Raw genomic sequence first — 20,494 nt, forward strand, 5'->3', positions numbered from 1 at the left:
TAAACCTGCCAGTGTGAGTGTACCCTGTACATTCACATGGGGGGTGGGGGGCAAACCTCCAGCTGTTTCAAAACTACAATTCCCAGCATGTACTGACAGACCATGCATGCTGGGAGTTGTACTTTTGTAACAGCTGGAGGCACACTGGTTGGAAAACCTTCAGCTAGGTTCTCTTACATAACTCAGTATTTTCTAACCAGTGTGCCTCCAGCTGTTGCAAAACTACAACTCCCAGCATGTACTGATAGCCGAAGGGCCTGCCGGGAGGTGTAGTTATGCAACAGCTGGAGGTACGCAATTACAACTCCCAGCATGCCGAGCTGTTTGGGCATGCTAAAATTTGCAGTTTTGCAACATCTGGAGAGCTACAGTTTAGAGACCACTGCACAGGGATCTCCAAACTGTGGCCCTCCAGATGTTGCAAAACTACAAATCCCTGTATGCCCAGACAGCAATCAGTTGTGTGGGCATGCTAGGAGTTGTAGTTTTGCAAGATCTGGAGGGCTAAAGTTTAGAGACCACTGTATAGTGGTTTCAAACTGTAGCCCTCTAGATATTGCTAGGCAACTCACCGGCTTCCGTAGAATCCAGGGAGCTGTGTCGCCGTCCTCTTCTGCCGCTGATCTCTGTCACCATTTATTTTTATCAAGATATTCCAAAATAGCATCTCTTAGGAAACCCTCAAACAATTTACATACAACCGAGGTTAAACTAACAGGTCTATAATTCCCAGGGTCACCTTTTGACCCCTTCTTAAATATTGGCACCACATTTTCCAGTCCTGAGGAACCGTCCCTGTCACTATAGAGTCCCTGAATATTAAAAATAGGGGCCTGTCTATTACATTACTTAATTCCTTTAGAATACGGGGGTGAATGCCATCTGGACCTGGTGATTTGTCTATTTTGATTTTTCGTAGGCGGCACTGTACTTCTTCCTGGGTTAGACAGGTGACGTGTACTTGGGATTTTACCTTATCACACTGTATTTCACCTGGCATTTCATTTTCCTCAGTGAATACAGTGGAGAAGAATTTGTTTAGTATATTTTCTTTTTCCTGATCCCCGTTTATAATTTCTTCCTCATAATTTTTTTAAAGGGCCTACACTTCCAATTTTGACCTTTTTGCTATTTACATAGTTAAAGAACATTTTGGGGTTAGTTTTACTCTCTTTGGCAAGGAGTCTTTCTGTCTATTTTTGTGGCTTTTATCTGTTTTACATATTTAAAATTTTTCTCTATAGCTTTTTAATGCTTCTTCACTGCTGTCCTGTTTTAGTAATTTAAATGCTTTATTTTTGTCATTTATTGCCCCCTTAACATTTTTATTCATCCTTATTGGTTTTCTTTTATTTCTGACCCTTTTATTCCCCATAAGGTATATACATCTGTGGGTGGGCAGAACGGGGAAACCGAAAGTTACATAGTTACATAGTTGGTACGGTCGAAAAAAGACATATGTCCATCAAGTTCAACCAGGGAATTGAAGGGTAGGGGCGCGGCGCGACATTGGGTAAGAGATGGGATTTTATATTTCTTCATAAGCATTAATGTTATTTTGTTCCAGGAATGTATCTAATCCTGTTTTAAAGCTGTAAATTTTTCCTGCTGTGACCAGTTCCTGAGGTAGACTGTTCCATAAGTTCACAGTTCTCATGGTAAAGAAGGCTTGTCGCCCCTTGAGACTAAACCTTTTCTTCTCCAGACGGAGGGAGTGCCCCCTCGTCCTTTGGGGGGGTTGAACCGGGAACAGTTTTTCTCTATATTTTTTGTATGGGCCATTAATATACTTATATACGTTTATTATATCCCCCCTTAAACGTCTCTTCTCAAGACTAAACAATTTTAACTCCTTTAATCGCTCCTCATAGCTAAGATGTTCCATGCCCCATATTAGTTTAGTCGCGCGTCTCTGCACCCTTTCGAGCTCCACAGTGTCCCTTTTATGAACAGGCGACCAAAACTGAACAGCATATTCCAGGTGAGGCCGTACCAATGCTTTATAAAGGGGGAGTATTATGTCCCTGTCCCTCGAGTCCATGCCTCTTTTTATACATGACAATATCCTGCCGGCTTTGGAAGCAGCAGCCTGACATTGCATGCTATTCTGTAGTCTGTGATCTACAAGTACACCCAGATCCTTCTCTACCAGTGACTCTGCCAGTCTAATCCCCCCTAAGACATACGATGCATGCAGGTTATTAGTACCCAGATGCATAACTTTACATTTATCCACATTGAACCTCATTTGCCAAGTGGATGCCCAGACACTTAGTCTATCCAAGTCATCTTGTAACTTATGCACATCCTCTATAGACTGTACTGTGCTACAAAGCTTGGTGTCATCTGCAAAGATAGAAACAGAGCTGTTAATACCATCCTCTATATCATTGATAAATAAATTAAACAACAGCGGGCCCAGTACTGAACCTTGGGGTACACCACTAATAACCGGGGACCAATCAGAGTACGAATCATTGACCACCACTCTCTGGGTACGATCCATGCGATCCCCTCCTCCCCCGATCTGCTATTGGTCGTCGCGTCTATACGACCAATAGCAGGGATAGGAGGGTTGGCACCCCTGCCCCCTCTCTTCTATCCCTTCAGGGGGACCAGGGGTGTCTTGGAGAACCCCGATCCCCCTTATTTTCCGGGTCAACAGACCGGTGAAATGAAAAAAAATTCTCGTATGACCGTTACCAAAACGGAGCCACCAGCTCTTGCAAGACAACTCCCAGTATTGCCGGACAGCGATTGACTTTCCAGGCATGCTGGAAGTTCTGCAACAGCTGGAGGCACCCTGTTTGGGAAACACTGCAATAGGGTATTTTTGGTATTGGAGACAAGTGTAATTCTTGCATCCGGGTCCATCCCTATGCAAATCCTTTATTTAGGCCTCAAATGCGCATGGCACTCTCTTACTTCGGAGCTCTGTCGTATTTCAAGGCAACAGTTTAGGGCCACATATGGGGTATTTCCATACTCTGGAGAAATTGCCTAACAAATTTTGCAGGGCTTTTTCTAATTTAACCCCTTATGAAAAGCTACTCCAGAATGTTTTTGTAAAAAAATTTAACATTTTTTTACACTAACATGCTGGTGTTGTTCCATACTTTTCATTTTCACAAGACGTAAAAGGAAAAAAAGACCCCCAAAATTTCTCCCGAGTACGGAAATAACCCATATGTGGACGTAAAATGCTCTGCGGGCGCACAACAAGGCTCAGGAGTGAGAGCACCATGTACATTTGAGGTGATTTGCACAGGGGTGGCTAATCGTTACAGCGGTTCTGACAGACAAAAAAAAAAAGTGACCCCATTTTTGAAACTACACCCCTCACGGACTGTAACAAGGGGTATAGTGAGCCTTAACACCCCACAGGTGTTTGACAAATTTTCGTTAATGTTGGACGTGAAAATGAAAATTTTTTCACTATAATGCTGATGTTATCCCAAATTTTCCATTTTCACAAGGGGTAAGAGGAAAAAAGCCCCCCATTTCTTCCGAGTATATAAATACCCCATATCTGGATGTAAAGTGCTCTGTGGGCGAACTACAGGGCTCAGAAGAGAAGGAGCGCCATTGGGCTTTTGGAGAGAGAATGTGTCTGGAATTGAAGGCCATGTGTGTTTACAAAGCCCCCATAGTGCCAGAACAATGGATCCCCCCCAAATGTGACCCTATTTTGGAAACTACACCCCTCAAGGAATGTAATAAGGGGTGCAGTAAGCATTAACACCCCACAGGTGTCTGAGATTTTTGAACAGTCGTCCGTAAAAATAAAAATGTAATTTTTAATTTGCACAGCCCACTGTTCCAAAGATCTATCAAAGGCCAGTGGGGTGTAAATGCTCTCTGCACCCCTTATTACATAACGTGATGGGTGTAGTTTCCGAAATATGGTCACATGTGGGGGGTCCATTGTTCTGGTAGCTCTGTAAACGCACATGACCCCCGACCTCCATTCCAAACAAATTCTCTCTCCAAAAGCCCAATGGCGCTCTGTCTCTTATCTTCTCTTCAAGCATTTTTTCTTGCTGTTCTGGCACCATAATGGCTTCCTAAATGCAGCAGGCCTTCCAAAAACCATTTCAGCAAAATTTGCTTTCCAAAAGCCAAATGTGACTCTTCTTCTGAGCATTGTAGTGCGCCCGCAGTTCATTTGACCTGCACACATGGGGTATTTCCATACTCAAAAGAGATGGGGTTACAAATTTTGGGGGACATTTTCTCCCATTACCTTTTGTAAAAATGGTACATTTTCATTTACACATCCGATTTTAAACAGAAAGTCCTCAAACACCTGTGGGGTTTTAAGGCTCACTGTACCCCTTGTTACGTGCCTTGAGGGGTGTAATTTCTAAATGGTATGCCATGTGGGGGGTTTTCTGCTGTTCTGGCACCATAAGGACTTCCTAAATGTAGCAGGCCCTCCAAAAACCATTTCAGCAAAATTTGCTTTCCAAAAGCCAAATGTGACTCCTCTTCTGAGCATTGTAGTGCGCCCGCAGTTTATTTGACCTCCACACATGGGGTATTTCCATACTCACAAGAGATGGGGGTTACAAATTTTGAGGGGCAGTTTCTCCTATTACCCCTTGTAAAACCAGCATTTTTGTGGAAAAAAAATTACACATCCAAATTTAACAAAAAGTCGTCAAACCTGTGGGGTGTGAAGGTTCACTGTACCCCTTGTAACGTTCCTTGAGGGGCTTAGTTTCCAAAGTAGTATGCCACGTGTTTTTTATTTTTTTATTTGCTGTTCTGGCACCATAGGGGCTTCCTAAATGTGACATGCCCCCAAAAAAACTTTTCAGGAAAACGCACTCTCCAAAATCCCATTGTCGCTCCTTCCCTTCTGAGCCCTCTACTTCGTCCGCCGAACACTTCACATCCACATATGAGTTATTTCCTTAGAAAAAAGATGGCTTAGGGGAGACCTAATAACTATGTATAACTATATCAGGGGACAGTACAGAGATCTTACCCATGGTCTATTTATGCCCAGGACTGTATCTATTACAAGGGGGCATCCTCTACGTTTAGAGGAAAGAAGGGTTCTTTACTGTAAGAGCAGTGAGACTGTGGAATTCTCTCCCGGAGGAGGTGGTCATGGGGAACTCTGTAAAAGAATATGAAAAGGGGTCTGGATGCAATTTTGGAGAATAACAACATCGGTGGTTTATTTAGTATGCCTATTTTACTTACAAGTAGAAAGTTTCAAAGTTAGAAACATTTTGGAATTTTTCACCAAGAAATGACGCAAGTATCGAGAAAATTTACCACTATGTTAAAGTAGAATATGTCATGAAAAAACAATCTCTGAATCAAATTCATAAGTAAAAGCATCACAGAGTTATTAATGCTTAAAGTGACAGTGGTCAGATGTGCAAAAAACGCTCTGGTCTTTAAGGTGAAAATGGGATTGGTCCTTAAGGGGTTAAATGTTCTATTTTCGCCCGGACTCTCACGTTTCTATGATATTGATTTGACTATGTATCTTTTGATTATTCTTATTTAGTAGCATTGTTTATGCTTTGAACATGCATAATGTGAAGTCTCCTGATCTTTTAATAAAATGTAAGATTTTCCTAGTTCCTTAATGACGGAAAATATAGATTTTATTAAAGACAGGAGACGAACATTATCCCTCCCATTTTAACCCTTTCCTATTATTTTTTTGTTTACAGTTTAATTCTCATCCACGGAAGTTTCTTGACATCAAATATGTTGTCAACTTTGGTTCTCTGCAATTCCTCGTAGTTTATTTCAACACTATTTCCGTTTCGACTCCTCAATAAAATTTCTTCATGAACTACAGATGTTATTTTTTTCTTTAGTTCATTTTATGTTCTGGTATTCCTGTATTTCTCAGCCTCAAAGAAAGAAGAATTTGGTCACCTGCTCTCACCTTCTATTACCTATACTGAAAGCTGATTGGTTGTTACTCAGATAGCTACTTTGCATATTTTTTTCTCTGTAACTGTTACTTTTATTAACCCTTACTGTGCTGCTTTCCATCATTAAGGAACTAGGAAAATCTCAAATTTAACCCCTTCAGTAATAAGTTTGAATCACCCCCTTCGCCGCCCCCTATCGCAATGTGTGTAAATGATCGAACTATAAAAATATAACTTTAATTAAACTGCAAGGCCAATAGCATTCACGTAAAAAAAAATCCAAAGTCCAAAATTGCTTATTTTTGGTCACTTTGTATACCCTAAAAAAATTTAAAAATTATAACATGCGGTCAAAAAGTCCTATCAAAACAAAAATGGTACCGATAAAAACTTCAGATCTCAGCGCAAAAAATTAACCCTCATACCGCCCAGTATACGGAAAAATAAAGTTATGGGGTCAGAAGATGACAATTTTAAACATACTAATTTTAGTGCATGTAATTATAATTCTTTTAAGTTGTAAAATAAAATAAAACAAAACCTATATACATTAGGTATCATTGTAACCGTATGGATCTACAGAATAAAGATATGGTGTCATTTTTACCGAAAAGTGCATTGCGTAGAATTGGAAGCCCAAAAATCTACAAAATGGCAGTTTTTTTCCAATTTTGCTCCACAAATATTTTTTTCCTGGTTTCGCCTTAAATTTTGTGGTGAAATGATTGATCTGATTACAAAGTACAATTGGTGGCGCAAAAAATAAGCCCTCATATGGGTCTGTAGATGCAAAATTGAAAGCGATTTTTACAAGGTGAGGTGAAAAAAAAACAAAGTGCAAAAATGAAAAATTGGTGGTACTTAAGGGGTTAAAGGCAAGACAGCTGTGTGGCACCACTACTCAAATGTGTAACTAATCAAAAAAACGCCCTTAATAGTAATTTCGGGAGAGGAAATAAGATTGGTGGCGCACATGACCAAGAAGTAAGCAATGACTATAGCAATAAAATAGCAAAAAAAAATAATTTGTCAATGGCACTCACCCCAGGCGTGTGGAAATTTTATTTAAAAAAAAAACTACTTGTACAAGGGACTAAAATAGTCTATAAAATAGTCTGTAAAAAGAAGAAGATTTTTGTACTCACCGTAAAATCTCTCTCTCGTAGCCTTCATTGGGGGACACCTAACTGATGGTATATGCTCTTGCCACTAGGAGGTGCTGACACTAGGAAAAAAAAGTCTGCTCCTCCCTGGCAGGATATACCCGCCCACCTGCAGTGAGGTAATCAGTTTTGTCACAAAGCAGGAGGAGACGCCAACAAAGACATATGTCCAAAGGACCCTAGAAAGGAATCCCGGATAAACAATCCCAGAACCGGAAAAACAGTACGGAAAAAAGACGAAGAAATGGGTGGGTGCGGTGTCCCCCAATGAAGGCTACGAGAAAGATTTTACAGTGAGTACAAAAATCATCTTTTCTCGGTCACTCTTCATTGGGGGACACCTAACTGATGGGACGTACCAAAGCAGTCCCCTAGGGTGGGAAAAACAACCACCAGCGAAAAGGAATCATCCCAAGACTGAACTCACATGTCCACATGGCCTGCGGACGGGCCCCCAGGTCGGAAGACACACTAGGCCCAGAAACTGAACTCCCGGAAGATCACCCGTCCAAGGAGATTGACTAGGACGTCAAAGGAAAGGTCCGACCTCTGTGGACCCCAGATCCCGGGTCATATAGAGAGATAAGAAACCACTGGAAACAAGAAAGATGGAAATCTGCTCTGGAGAGATCCGGCACAAGAGAGCAAAGAGCTGAACAGCCGCAGACTCGAAAACTCCTATCCTAGGGGCCCGCTATGAGCACCCAGAAGGTTAAATAGCCGTACTGAAGAAGGCGGAAAACCTGAAAGCCCTCAACTCAGGAGGACATGGGCCCCGAAGGAAGGAGGAGCGGAAATCACCCTGAAAAGGGGGGCATCACGAATACTGGAGAGGCTGACAAGTAAACTGGAGATGTAGAGTCACTTGGAAAACAAACACCTGAAGAGTAAGGAAAACAGAGGTCCTCGAAAACACTCCAGACAACAACATGAAGAAGTGAAGGAGGGCAGAATATAAGACCTCCCCAACTAATGGGATCTCTGAGAGTCTGCAGAAACACTACACATGCCCAAGACTTGAACCATCACCAAAGCCCAAGGAACCGGAAGAGTCGCCTGAAAGGAAGGAACGCCACAGCATCCCAGGACTGAGTCCAAGCCAAGGAGACCAACTAGTCCTAGACCCCGGTGGTCCGAGTGGACCAGAGCACTCAGAAGAAACATCCCGCCAGAATGGAAACGGAGGGAGAAACCAAATGAGAACCCAGCTGGGAAACTCAGGTGTGGGCACAAGAAGGATGACTCCAGAAGACCTTGGTGTCAGTGCAGCACAACTGACAGACAAAAGGGAAGGAAGAACACACCCTTTCAGGGAGATTGTACAAACTACTCCAACAAAGGAGAAAGCCAAGGCTGCGTGATCAGTAGTATATAACCAACAAAACAGAGAGAGAGAGAGAGCCAAGCAGAAACAATGGACAATAAACACAAAAGCCTAGACAGGAAAAAGCTCTGTTGAAGGCTCTCAGCAAAAAACAAGGGCCCTGCCAGATGCGCCACCTATACAGTGGGAACAGCCAGATGTCCCAATCTTGGCAGCAGCAAAAATGCAACAGTCTCTCCAGGGGAGGGAAAACAAGGGTGGTTGAGATGAAAACTCAAGTACAGAACCATGCCAAGCACCCTGATCCTCGTACCCCCTGTGGAAAGGGGATTGCCAAAGCACGCCAGACGCAGTAGGAGCAGGGAAATGCTGCCTGGCAGCCACGGGACAAGTACTGGGTGGACGGAGCCCCCAGGTCCAAACGGAAACCATCGCTGTCTGGGGGAGCCACTGGAGGACTGGAATCCTGTACACTGTAGCTGGGGAAAAAATACAAGACATGTCGAGAGCCATTCCAGACAGTGACAAGTAAGTGCCTGAGTCAACCCGAGCAGAAACCCCGGAAAACACACCTGGAGGCACAGGGAGGGGCCGAACTGATTGTCACCCAAGCAGGCCCAATAGCAGAAAAGAAGTGCTCCACCGCAGCAGAATTGCGGAAACAAAATCACCAGAAGCTCCTAGTATACGTAGGAACACAGGCATTGGTACCCTACGATAGAAGTGGGGTACTAGGACTGCGGACAGGAAAGAAACAGCAGACATCTAGGGACCAGCAGGAAGGGAAGTATGCCTCCAGTAGACCAAAAGAGCAACCTAAGAAAGGGGAACAGAGTGATGCTGCCATTGCTTAGAAAGTCCCTGGGACCCACAGAAAAAAAGCCCACACCCCATTTCCTAATGGTGCCAGACACCAAGGCTGCAGGCTGCTGAATCTGGAGCAGAAAAAAATGCAGACAGTGTGTGACCTACAGGTAGAAAGGGTCCCAAGAACTCACAGGTACACACACTGCGGAACTGCACCTGGAAGGGGGATGCCGGACTGCAGCCACAGGATCGGAATAAACTGGGGAGACGACCAGGTGGATTAGAACACCCTGCAGACACAGTCTGGCTATGTGACAAAGGGACCGTGGCCATGCCAAGTCCCACACAAGAAAACACAGTAAAGTGAGGTACCAGACTGTAGACAGAGCAGCAGGCAGCAGAGAGGGACCTGAAACACACCTGGAGGCTTATGGAGCAAGTATCTATGAGTGTATTACCCAAAACACAGGGTGGAATGAGGAAAAGTAAGGCAGGGCAGGGCACCAGCCTTATGGTTGGCCACTCACCTTGTAGTGGATAAATTGCGCTTATCGCCCCTAGATAGGGGTACAGTCAGAAGCTTGGTCGGAATGAACTGCAAAGCCTATTGGGTCACAGGAATGGGGAACCCACTCCTATTCAGTGAAGTAGATATGAAGAGCCAAATTCGACCCATACGTCAGGCGCTGTTCCAATTTCCAAGGTAAAATAAAATGTAGCCAAAGCAATATGGCGGTTAAAGTGCCAGCAGGCACTATATTTACCTGAGTAAGAACCAATGACGCGTTTCGGAGGTGGAACCCTCCTTCCTCAGATTGGCATTGGAATTGTACGTTTATTGTACGTTTATTTTACCTTGGAAATTGGAACAGCGCCTGACGTATGGGTCGAATTTTGCTCTTCATATCTACTATGGAGCAAGTAGGTAACCCTGTAAACCAGTATGTGGTGCATTGTAAAAAGGCCCAAGGGGCAACATGGGGAGACTCGCTTGAAATTACACCATGGTAGTGGGTAACATGAACTACCATCCATGGTCAAAGTGTATGGTGGTTGACCCATTATTGTAAGCCATGTGGAACCCAATCTGGTCGGCAGGTAGGGAATCCTGAGCACCCACTGCACTCCAATCAACTTCCCTTGAAAGCGGGTTCCTGGAATGCGGCCTAACTAACGGGCGACCCGGTGGCGAAGAAACCCGACGGACGGATGATTGTCCGACTGGGATCAACCCCATATACTTGTAGGGACCCTACTTCCGATCCCTCACCCAGCAGAGAAGGTACGGGGAAACCGGCTATGTTCGCAGCAGCTCAGAGGACAGAGACCGATGGCGGCGGAAACGGTGTATACAACAGTCTGACTGAACACGAAACACCCCCAGGTGTCTGGCGAAAGAAGGGAACGGCCGTGAAATGTGAGACAGGTAGAGTAGTAAACCCTGCTGACCGCTGCCTGGCTTACTGGTATGGAGGCCATAATGAACAGCGAGTCATTCCGTTGAGCATCTCGCACAGTAGTGAGGTACCATAAATCCAGTCACAGATACACCAGCCATGTGGAGTATGACAGGCAGTGTAGGCAGCCATGCAGACCACTGTCTGGCTTACTGGTATGAGTCCATAGAGGACAACGTGTCATTTCATCGGGCCTCGCACAGCAGTGAGGTACCGGAACTCCAGACGCAGATACCTCAGCTGTTTTATGTATGACAGGTAGTGTAGGCAACCAACAGACCATTGTCTGGCTTACTGGTATGGGTCCATAGCAGACAATGATTCAACCCATTGGCACCTGCACAGTGGTGAGGTACCGGAACACCAGCTGTAGATACAACAGCCGTTTGACATATGACAGGTGATGTAGGCAACCATGCAGACCACTGTCTGGCTAAATGGTATGGGTCCATCGTAGGCAATGGGACATAACGTCGGACACCTCCCACCGTTGTGAGGTACCGGGACTCCAGCCGCAGATACAACAGCCGTATGATGTAAGATGGGTGCAGGCAATCATGTAGACCAGTGTCTGGTTTACTGGTATGGCCTCCTAGTAGACAAATCGGACAATCCATCGGCACCTCACACCAGCAGTGGGGTACCGAGATTTGTGGGCGGTGGATGCGGCAGCCATGAAATGAGTAGAAGGCGAGACTACTGTCTGACATAATATCAAGTCTAATCCATGCCAGGCAGGAATATTCCCCTATGGGCCGTGCAAAGGTTGAGGGAATCCGTAGCACTAGCCACAAATGCGATAGCCTATGGAGAAGAGAATCCCATAGCATGACATGCCAAGAACACCCCTAGGAAGGATGGCTAGCAGACCTGACAGATGTGGAATCTGAGAAGAAACCTGAGCATCTGCCAGGAACGCAGAGAAAAACTTGTCCATTGTATGGCACACAGTGGTAGAAGGGAACATATTGTTGGAATATGACCCCCGTCTCCAAGGGGACTAGAATCCCTGGTAACAACCCGCCACGGCGGTTTTCATACGCTCCTGAAGTGAGCAACAATAAAAATCAAACTGTAGTACAAGTGTCAGTGGAGCCGACATTGGCCAGGTCAGTGCTGGTAACACATCATGTAATGTACTGAACTGGCATAATGTAGAGATGGTACAAGGTAAGTTAAGTAAATGTAAGCAAATCTCCAGGGCCGGATGGACTACACCCAAGAGTTCTTAGAGAGGTAAGTTCAGTAATATCTGTACCCTTGTTCATGATATTAAGAGATTCTCTGGTGTCTGGTATTGTGCCAAGGGACTGGCGCAAGGCTAATGTGGTACCAATCTTCAAGAAGGGCTCTAGGTCTTCGCCAGGCAATTATAGACCGGTAAGTCTAACGTGCATTGTGGGTAAATTGTTTGAAGGATTTATAAGGGATTACATACAGGAATACATAGGGGATAACAGTATTATAAGTGATAGCCAGCATGGGTTTACTAAGGATAGAAGTAGTCAAACCAATCTAATTTGCATTTATGAAGAGGTGAGTAGAAGCCTTGACAGAGGAATGGCTGTGGATATAGTGTTTCTGGATTTTGCCAAAGCGTTTGATACTGTCCCTCACAGACGTCTGACAGGTAAGTTAAGGTCTTTGAGCTTGGAAACTTTAGTTTGTAACTGGATTGAACACTGGCTCATGGATCGTACCCAGAGAGTGGTGGTCAATGATTCGTACTCTGATTGGTCCCCGGTAATTAGTGGTGTACCCCAAGGTTCAGTACTGGGCCCGCTGTTTAATTTATTTATCAATGATATAGAGGATGGTATTAACAGCTCTGTTTCTATCTTTGCAGATGACACCAAGCTTTGTAGCACGGTACAGTCTATAATGGATGTGCATAAGTTACAAGATGACTTGGATAGACTAAGTGTCTGGGCATCCACTTGGCAAATGAGGTTCAAAGTGGATGAATGTAAAGTTATGCATCTGGGTACTAATAACATGCATGCATCGTATGTCTTAGGGGGGGATTAAACTGGCAGAGTCACTGGTAGAGAAGGATCTGGGTGTACTTGTAGATCACAGACTGCAGAATAGCAAGCAATGTCAGGCTGCTGCTTCCAAAGCCGGCAGGATTTTGTCATGTATAAAAAGAGGCATGGACTCAAGGGACAGGGACATAATACTCCCCCTTTATAAAGCATTGGTACGGCCTCACCTGGAATATGCTGTTCAGTTTTGGTCGCCTGTTCATAAAAGGGACACTGCGGAGTTGGAAAGGGTGCAGAGACGCGCGACTAAACGAATATGGGGCATGGAACATCTTAGCTATGAGGAACGATTAAAGGAGTTACAATTGTTTAGTCTTGAGAAGAGACGTTTAAGGGGGGATATGATAAACATATATAAGTATATAAATGGCCCATACAAAAAATATGGAGAAAAACTGTTCCAGGTTAACCCCCCCCCCCCCCCCCCAAAGGACGAGGGGGCACTCCCTCCGTCTGAAGAAGAAAAGGTTTAGTCTAAAGGGGCGACACGCCTTCTTTACCGTGAGGACTGTGAATTTATGGAACGTTCTACCTCAGGAACTGGTCACAGCAGGAACAATTAACAGCTTTAAAACAGGGTTAGGCTGGGTCCACACTACGTTTTGTCCCATACGGGAGCGCATACGGCAGGAGGGAGCTAAAACCTCGCGCTCCCGTATGTGACCGTATGCGCTCCCGTATGTCATTCACTTCAATGAGCCGACCGGAGTGAAACGTTCGGTCCGGTCGGCTCATTTTTGCGCCGTATGCGCTTTTACAACCGGACCTAAAACCGTGGTCAACCACGGTTTTAGGTCCGGTTGTAAAAGCGCATACGGCGCAAAAATGAGCCGACCGGACCGAACGTTTCACTCCGGTCGGCTCATTGAAGTGAATGGCATACGGGAGCGCATACGGTCACATACGGGAGCGCGAGGTTTTAGCTCCCTCCTGCCGTATGCGCTCCCGTATGGGACAAAACGTAGTGTGGACCCAGCCTTAGATACATTCCTGGAACAAAACAACATTAATGCTCATGGAGAATTATAAAACTACATTCCTTTCCCTTATCCCCTTACACCCTTCACTTCAATTCCCTGGTTGGACTTGATGGACGTATGTCTTTTTTCAACCATACTAACTACGTAACTATGTTGGTCACCAGCAAACACCAGCAAATGGTCTGAATGACCAAGAAATATGTAAATATACACATGCATTACAATATATGTCTGATAATAAATATTAAAATATGGACTCCAGCCGTCCATAGCAACCTGAAAGGGGACCTCAGGCGCAGGGCACCCCACAAAGTGCTGCCCAAAAGCAGAAAACATGCATTGATTAGAGTAGGGGTAGAGGTAAAGAACTTTTAGTGAGGGCTGCTGCTGCGCTCTGTTGCCACTGGAGGCAGCACATTCACCCACGCCAACCCCTGCCACAGGCAAGGAGGGCAGAACATGACCCTCCAGCAGCGCCTGAGCCGGAGAGGAGGAGCTCTGATCTCCTGGCTCGCGCGCTCAATAGGGGAAGAAGAAGGGTGGAACTATACCGCCATAGTAGAATAGGAGAGGCGGCCATGCGCCGCCAGGACACTGAACTCCCGGCGGCTGAAATTCAACATATGCCGCAGTCTGGTAACACACAGTGTGGTCGGCACAGCACCAGCCAAGAGAATAACCGGAGAAGAGGAACAGCAAGGCTGCTCAAAGGTGAGCCGGCCAAAACGCCTGTGGAGGGAGCCGCTGCAAAATGCCAGCGGCTGTCCTCCACAGGACCTCGTATGATATAAAAAACAGCACCTAACCAGGGGACCTGAGGGAACCCCAACATGAACCCCCAATAAAGTCCCACATGTAGAGAGAGGGAAGAAAAGGGGGATATATACTCACCTGTCTTCTTATACTCCCCTAAAATGTCTTCAGTCAGTCTTATGGGTAACTGCATCACGTCATGCTGCTACAGACCAGGACGGGCAGGGAAAATAGGGGGACCTGGACCCAAGGTTCTACCCCAAGGTGCTGGCTAGAGATGAGCGAACTTACAGTAAATTTGATTTGTCACGGACTTCTCAGCTCGGCAGTTGATTACTTATCCTGCATAAATTAGTTCAGCTTTCAAGTGCTCCCGTGGGTTGGAAAAGGTGGATACAGTCCTAGGAGACTCTTTCCTAGGACTGTATCCACCTTTTCCAGCCCACCGGAGCACCTGAAAGCTGAACTAATTTATGCAGGATAAGTCATCAACTCCCGAGTAGAGAAGTTTGTGACGAATCGAATTTACTGTAAGTTCGCTCATCTCTAGTGCTGGCCGTTGGCAGGAAGGGGTTAATGGTGCATTTGTATTTTATGTCCCGTACCCCTTATCCGCATATGGGGGAACAGGTAGCACCATGCTCCTGAACCCCCACCTGAAAAAAGGAAACAAAAGGGTGTAAAAAAATCTAAACAGCCCTTACTAGAAAATAATAAAAATGACCAGGTCTGGGGAGCACGCAGACCTGTGTCTTGCCTCCTTATTGACACTAGCTAAAACTTATTACCTCACTGCAGGTGGGTGGGTATATCCTGCCAGGGAGGAGCAGACGTTTTTTTTTTCCTAGTGTCAGCGCCTCCTAGTGGCAAGATTATATACCATCAGCTATGTGCCCCCCAATGAAGAGCGACCGAGAAAAAGGTCTTTATTCATTTATTTAGTTTTTGTACTTCCTGTTTTGCCTTCTCGCCCTATAATAGCCATAACTCCTATTTTTCCCCATCTATAGACCCACATGGGGTCTTGTTTTTTGCGGCACCAATTGTACTTTGTAAGGACACCTTTTATTTTTTCATAACATATGCTCCAAAACAAAAAATATTTGTGAGGTGAAATTGAAGAAAAAAATGTAATTTAGCAAATTTTTTTTATTTTTTTTACGCCATTCACCTTGTGGTCTGACTCGCATGTTATGTTGATACTTTAGGTTTCCCTGAATACAGCAATACCTTATTTGTTTAGTTTCAGTCATGTTTTACTCATTTAAATTCTAAACTTTTTCAGTTTTTTTTTTTTAAATTTCCGTTTTCTGACCCCTATAACATTTTTATTTTTCCGTATAATATGTATGAAGGCTAATTTTTTGTGCCGTAATCATCGGTACAATCTGGGTACTGATCGGACTTTTTGATCGATTTTTACTTTGTTTTTTCTGGATATGATGTTATAAAAAAATGCAATTCTATGGTTTGGTATTTTTTTTTATGTTAACGCCATTGATCGTACAGGATATATAATGTTATATTTTAACTCCTTGGGGACGAAGGGCGTATGCATACGCCCTCGTGTCCCGTCACTTAAGGACGGAGGGCGTATCCATAGGCCCTCGGCATTTCCGATCACTGCCGCTCGCCAGGCGGTGATCGGACCGGGATGACTGCTGATATCTATCAGCAGGCATCCCATATCGGCGATTGCAGCAAATCGCAGGTCAATTCAGACCTGCGATTTGCCGCGATCCGGGCAAATCGGGTCACTGATGACCCAATCTCCCGGAAACTAAGACTGATCGGAGCTGTCAGAGACAGCTCCGGCCAGCCTAAAGGATAGGAGAGAGGTGGCAGTGTTGCCACCCCCTCCTATCCCCTGCCATTGGTCGGTCAGGCTGACCACCAATGGCAGGAGGGGGGGGGTTGAGTTCATCTCCCCCACTCTGGCCACCGATCGGAAGTCGGTACAAAACGGGGGAACACGGGCGGAGAGGGGGGAGCATGGCCCGACTTACCCGGACCTTCGGAGGCGGCATCATGGACCAGCGGCTGCAGCAGGAGGGGCGGAGGCAGGGAAAAACCGGCGGAGAAGGCTGCAGTGAAGATCGCGATAAGTGATCTTCACTGTGGCCTTCTAAAAGCTGCAAAACTACAACTCCCAGCATGCCCACGCAGATAAAGGCTGTCTGGGCATGCTGGGAGTTGTAGTCTTGCAACAGCTGGAGGCACATGGGTTGGAATCACTGAGCTAACTCCCAGCATGTACGGTCTGTCAGTGCATTCTGGGAGTTGTCATTTTGCCACAGCTGAAGGTTTGGGGCGCCCCCCCCCCCCCCCATGTGAATGGGTTTCCTTCAAGGAAACTTACTGTGAACCCCTGCCTGTGTGAATGTACCCTAAAAACACTACACTAACAAATAATAAAAAGTAAAACACTACACATACACCCCCTTACACCCCCCCCCCCCCCCAATAAAAATAAAAACGTCTCATACGGCATACGGTGTTTCCTAAACGACGCCTCCAGCTGTTGCAAAGCCACAACTCCCAGTGTTGCCGGACAGCCATAGACTGTCCTGACAGGCTGGGAGTCTTGCAAAAGCTGGAGGCACCCCGTTTGGGAAACAACGCTGTAGGGTTTTGGTGGAGACAAGCCCCATCCTTGTAACCGGGTCCACCACTATTGAAAATTCCTTATTCAGGCCTCAAATGCGCCTGGTGCTCTCTCACTTCAGAGCCCTGTCGTATTTCAAGGCAACAGTTTAGGGCCACATATGGGGTATCTCCGTACCCGGGAGAAATTGCGTTACAAATTTTGGGGGGATTTTACTCCCATTACCCTTTGTAGAAATGGTAAATTTGGGAAAGAAAACTGCACTTTAGTGAACAATTTTATTTTTCATTTACACATCCTAATTTAAAGAAAAGTTGTCAAACACCTGTGGGGTGTTAAGGCTCACCGGACCCCTTGTTACGTGCCTTGAGGGGTGTAGTTTACAAAATAGTATGCCATGTGTTTTTTTTTTTTTTGCTGTTCTGGCACCTAAATATGACATGCCCCCAAAAACCATTTCAGCAAAATTCACTCTCCAAAATCCCATTGTCGCTCCTTCCCTTCTGAGCCCTCTACTGCGCCTGCCGAATACTTGACATACACATGAGGTATTTCCATACTCAAGAGAAATTGGGTTGAAAATTTTGGGGGGCTTTTTCTCCTATTACCCCTTGTAAAATGTCAAAAACTGGGTCTACAAGAACACGAGAGTGTAAAAAAAATGAAGATTTAGAATTTTCTCCTTCACTTTGCTGCTATTCCTGTGAAACACCTAAAGGGTTAAACTTACTGAAAGTCATTTTGAATACTTTGAGGGGTGCAGTTTTTATAATGGGGTAATTTATGGGGTATTTCTAATAGGAAGGCCCTTCAAATCCACTTCAAAACTGAACTGGCCCCTGAAAAATTCTGATTTTGAAAATGTGAAAAATTGGAAAATTGCTTCTGAACTTTGAAGCCCTCTGATGTTTTCCAAAAGTAAAAACATGTCAACTTTATGATGCAAATATAAAAGTAGACATATTGTATTTGTAAATCAATATATAATTCATTTGGAATGTCTGTTTTCCTTACAAGCAGAGAGCTTCAAAGTTAGAAATTTTTTCATAAAATGTTGGAATTTTTCACCAAGAAATGATGCAAGTATCGAAAAAAATTTACCACTAACATAAAGTAGAATATGTCACGAAAAAAAAAAATCTCGGAATCAGAATGAAAAGTAAAAGCATCCCAGAGTTATTAATGCTTAAAGTGACAGTGGTCAGAATTTCAAAAAATGCTCCCGTCCTTAGGGTTATAATGTGCTCTGTCCCCAAGGAGTTCAAGTTGGGACAATTACGCTCGCGCCAATACCAAATATGTTTATTTTTTGTTATGTTTACATGTTTTTTGTATGGAAAATGGGAAAAGGGGGGGGATGTGAACTTTTAATATGGAAGGGATTAATGTGTGGTTGTTTATTTAATTTTTATAGACTTTATTAGTCCGATAGGGGACTTTAAGAAGGAATCATTAGATTCCTTATACAGATCAATGCAGTTCTATTGAACTCCATAGCTCTATGTGATCTGTGCTCATTTGATTAAGCCTACCTGGCGCAGGCTCAATCAAATACCAATCCACGGCAGCCACAGAAGGAGAGGTAAGCCCTCCGGCTACCTCCACAGTGGATCGTAAATGCCCCCCCACGATTTTAGGGGGGATGGGGTATGATCCAACCCACTAGACCACCTAGATTTCGACAGCGGTGATCTGAAGGGTTAAATAGTCGCCTTTGGCGATCGCTGTATGCCGGGCTATAAGAAGCGGCCCCCAGCTACTGAAATAAGCTCGGGGCCACTGGGTATGGAGCAGGCTCGAGTCAGGAGCCCACGCCATACACCCTGATCGCCGCCAGGTTGTCTGGCCAGCTCTACTAGTCCGATGGAGGGTTAAATCAAAACTCACCTGCCTGCTTCCTGGCGATAGGATTTTCACATCCTTGCATCCCTAAAATCCATACCTTTATTTCTTCATGTTAAAAATGCAAGCAGTCACCCATGGAGTAGTAAGCTGCACATTTCTTAAGCTCTTTGTTAGTATTTCGGCTACTCTGGCCTGTGTGTTCCCTTCATCCTCGTCACTTTCACTTTAAAACACTGACTTTGTCTTCGTGTTCTACTTCGATGTTTGCCTATGTTGCCCTCATTTTCGTACCATTTCATACTTTAATCCAATGTTTTTCTTTGTTCCTTTTGTTTGAAAATTAAAACTTAATTGGAAAAACGCAAGCAGTCGGTCGGGAATAGATGGTCTCAACACCACATCTGCCTATGCAAGCTCAGCTTGCGTTTTTAACATGAAGAAATAAAGTTATGGATTTTACGGGTGAGTGTCATTGACAATTTTTTCTATTATTGCTATGACCTTATTAAAGCATTTAGCCAAAATTTTTGTAAGAATTTTGTAATCAAGATTCAGCAGCAATATCGGCCTTTGTAAACCGAATCGACTGAATTCTTATCTGGTTTTAATAGAATTACTATCATAGCATCATATAAAGAATTGGGAAGTATGTCAGCACAGAAAGCAACTGAGTGCATAGCCAAGAGACTGGGAAGTAAGTAGTCAGCAGTTCTATGGGCCCGTTTGTCCTATCCAGGCAGTTTACCTCTGGTCAGGTAATTTATAGCCCAACTTAGTGTAAATTCTCTACATCTGTTTTTTTAAGCCCTGTATATTTTGTAAGACATAACCTGTGTGTTTCCTGCTTATGTGCTCAAAAATGCTTTTGACTTAAGGGAGCTGCCCAAAAGCTGCATTATGGCCAGGGATAGCGCAGCTTCTGGCCCTGTGCAGAATTTTAGTGTGTATAGGGAGGATCTGAGGGACCCTGTTATGCTCAAGTTATCCTCAATATACCCCTGAGCTCATTTTCGGCACTATAGAAAACACAATCCAGGACATTGGGACCTGGTAAGAAAATAGATTTTACCCTATAGAACATGTTTCAACAGTTATATGGAGTTAAATCTGATGAGAGGTTTCATTTAAGAAGCCAAACAAGTACAACAAGTGCAGTGGTACCCCAGGAGGAGGAGGGCATATTGTTACTTTGTGTTCATGTTCTACTGCAAGCGCCTTGAAATAGGCGAAACCTTGGAACAAGTCATCAGCCATGGCTCTGCAAAACCTTTAGCTTTCTCAGGCACAGTAATACACAGGTTACCCATGAACCCTGACGTGAATACTACTGAACATGTGTGAAAGGAGCTGAAACACAGTCTGGAGAAGGTCCCCTGCGAACTTAAAGGACACCTTTTATTTTTCCCTAACATATGCTCCAAAAAACGAGTAGAAATTGTGTGGCTGAAATTGAATTACAAAAAATCAATTTTGCAAATTTGGGGTTTTTATTTTATACGCCATTCACCTTGTGGTCTGACTTACATGTTATGTTGATACTTTAGGTTTTACCCTAAAGGTTTTACACCCTTTGGGGTGATAATATAGGGTTTTATTAGGAAAGGGGGATTTA

The 20,494-nt window shown here is 44.4% G+C and overlaps 1 protein-coding gene across 10 annotated transcripts in view; it reads right to left on the minus strand.

Annotated features, from left to right (window-relative positions):
• HUS1 (HUS1 checkpoint clamp component) overlaps window positions 1-20,494 on the minus strand; it is a 113,851-nt gene that overhangs the window by 32,384 nt on the left and 60,973 nt on the right. The window lies entirely within an intron of this gene.

Source organism: Hyla sarda, chromosome 5 (assembly GCF_029499605.1).
Source record: "Hyla sarda isolate aHylSar1 chromosome 5, aHylSar1.hap1, whole genome shotgun sequence".
Classification (NCBI taxonomy): domain Eukaryota; kingdom Metazoa; phylum Chordata; class Amphibia; order Anura; family Hylidae; genus Hyla; species Hyla sarda.